We start from the raw sequence: 3,062 nt of genomic DNA, 5'->3' as shown, positions 1-3,062 counted from the left end.
TTCATACACAATTACCATAGGATTATTTAAGTGAACTCATAAACATTCTAAAATCTATCCATGTCTCAAGGCTAGGACTTTTTAATGAATATTCAGTATGATAAAGTTAAAAAGGTAAAATTAAAAACAGCAAAGGTTTAGTACTTAAAAGACTTGGAGTTCAGGGCCAAACTGAATTACAAACAAAGTTATTTCCTCATTTGTCTTTGAACTTGTAAACTTTGTATAAAAACAAATATCTAAATCTCACCAAAAATATTCAAACAGTTGTTTGAGTGTATTGGGCATTTATATTTATTAAAGATTCATCAACTTTTTGTTACAAAGCTGGGGTTTAGATATATATCCCAGAAAACTCCAATCTGACTCTAGATTTCCTTCTCATGAAAGTGGAGAGAATAACATTCTACTCAAAGAGGGTTGCTGCAGATGTTAATAAGGAAATTTATGTAAATCTCCAGACATAGTGCCTGGCACATTGTTGGTGATCAATGTATGTTGTTAGCTTCTCTCTCATTCTTTGTTATTTCTTAATGACTCCAATAGTTAATCCTTACCATTTTTTTTTACTTTTTTTGTCTAGCTTTGATAAAATTCATAAGAGAGAAATGAGAAACTATTCAATGCAGACAGAGTTCATTCTTTTGGGTCTGACAGATAACTCTGAGTTGCAAGTTGTAGTTTTCCTCTTTCTATTTTTTAGTGTCACATATTTAGTGTCACAGGAAACTTAACCATCATTATTCTTACTCTTCTGGATTCTCACCTTAAGACACCAATGTATTTCTTGCTAAGGAATTTTTCCCTTTTAGAAATCTCATTCACAATTGTTTGTATTCCAAGATTTCTGGGAGCCTTGTGACAAAAGACAGGACTATTTCCTACATGAGTTGTATGACTCAGTTATTTTTTTTATCTTTTTGGGAGTAACTGAATTTTACCTTCTGGCTGCCATGTCCTATGACCATTATGTGGCTATATGTAAACCCCCACATTATACCACCATCGTGAGCAACAGAGTTTGCTACCAACTTGTATTCAGCTCCTGGGTAACTGGATTCCTGATTATCTTTCCTCCAAGGATCTTGGGACTCAAGTTGGAATTCTGTGCTTCCAATGTCATTGGATCATTTTATTTGTGATTCATCTCCCATCCTGTAGATCTCTCGTTCTGATACACATTTCCTAGAGCTAATGTGTTTTCTCTTGGCTATTGTCTCACTAATGGTCACACTGATGTTAGTGATTCTCTCTTATGGCTACATCATCAAAACAATTCTCAAATTCCCTTCTATTCAGCAAAGGACCAAAGCCTTTTCTACCTGTTCTTCCCACATGATTGTAGTTTCCATCTCTTATGGTAGCTTTATCTTCATGTACATAAAACCATCAGCAAACGATAGAGTGACTTTAAGCAAAGGAGTAGCTGTGCTCAATACCTCAGTTGCCCCCTTATTGAATCCTTTCATTTACACCTTAAGGAACCAGCAAGTGAAACAGGCATTTAAGGACATGGTCCAGAAACTTTCATTAGGTCAAATAAATGAGAAAATTCTAAAAAAATGAATAAAATATTGCCCTATCTTGATTTACTTTGATTCTACATATTTGCAGATTATATTAGTAATTTCAGCTGATTTGGGGCCTCCTTCCATGTTTTTATTTCTGGCTAAAATTATATATTACAGAACTGCTCCTTTATAAATTTCAGAAATATACAATTTTAGATGTGATAGTTTTCATAGATCATAGTGGATGAAACATGTTTCAACAAGGCTCTGTATGAGCTTGCACATTATATGCCATTCTAGACCTTGGCATATAAATGGAATGATTGAAGCTAGAATCATATTTTTAGGACAAAAATGTCTATCTGAAAGTATAGGGACCAAGGGCAAGCTGCCCCAAGATGTGTCATTGTGACAGACAAATTATTTCGATCTGAAAAGCATCGAGGCCGAGAAGACTCAAATAGAAACTTTGCTCTTCCTCCTAACTGCCGAAAAGAATTTAGATAGAAAACCCACTCCAGGAAGAAAGCTATTACCAGAGATAGCTTACATTATGATACGCTTGGTAGACAGGGAGGAATGTAGCAAAATCTGTCTGTTAAAATTCCTCTCCATGTCACATTGTTTTTCCATTGCCCAAAAAACACTTGTTTACCAAACATTTGCTCTCATCTTCCTGTGAATTACTTTCCTCTCCTTTGAAGTCCCAGACCCTTACCATTCTTCTCCTTAGTTCAGGATGGCATTTATACCTCATTTTATTCCCTGTCTTTGAAATCTCATGTCTGTGTGGATTCTTCACATATATGAAATTAAATTTGATTATCTCCTATAAATATGTATCATGTCAATTTGATTCTTAGGCCAGCCAGAAGAACATTGAAGGCAGAAGAACATTTTTCCTTCCCAATAATATTTTATTCTCATCAATTGAGCGTTTGGTGATATTACTGGTAATGATAACAATCCAGGCTAACCTCCGAAAGATCAGTGTAGTCAGCAAAATATCATCATTTTTGTTAACCAAGTTGATTTTAATGTGGTAAGAAATTTTGAATACATTAATGCAAATTCCGTAAGATGAATGGTGATGTTTACCTTTTATTGAAGGAAAAATCAAATGAATACCAGAGGTCAAATTCAGAGTCTCTGCAAGAGATAATGTACTGAATTTCCTCTAAAATCAATTAGAAAATTAGCTTATATAAAACACAAAATTACTTGCTGTAACTTCACAGGGGGCCAGGGAAGGGAGGGACATATGTTCACAGTCTGGGGCAAATTACCTTTGAAGCCAAAATCAGTCAAAGGGATAAATAAAGAGGGAGAAACCTGTTTATTGCTAACAAACTATCTTCCACTTCTGCCTGCCTGTGTCTCTCATGACCCAGCTCCAAAAGTGGAGCCCACCCAACCTCTCCGGTCCACACAAACCCTTGTTCCCCCTTGGAATCACCTATTGATATGGAGATGGACTACTTCTCTCCATCCCTTGGAAACACCTACTGACATGGAGAAGCACTAAGGCTAGGCAAGAGATTGTGGAAATAT

The 3,062-nt window shown here is 35.7% G+C and overlaps 1 pseudogene; it reads left to right on the top strand.

Annotated features, from left to right (window-relative positions):
- The first annotated feature begins 505 nt into the window (after nucleotides 1-505).
- Nucleotides 506-1,588, top strand: LOC130679075 (olfactory receptor 6C70-like; annotated as a pseudogene).
- The last annotated feature ends 1,474 nt before the right edge of the window (nucleotides 1,589-3,062 follow it).

The sequence above is a fragment of the Manis pentadactyla genome, chromosome 10, assembly GCF_030020395.1.
Source record: "Manis pentadactyla isolate mManPen7 chromosome 10, mManPen7.hap1, whole genome shotgun sequence".
NCBI lineage: Eukaryota > Metazoa > Chordata > Mammalia > Pholidota > Manidae > Manis > Manis pentadactyla.
Note: the sequence above shows the minus strand (reverse complement) of the source record. Positions and strands in the feature narration are given on the sequence as shown.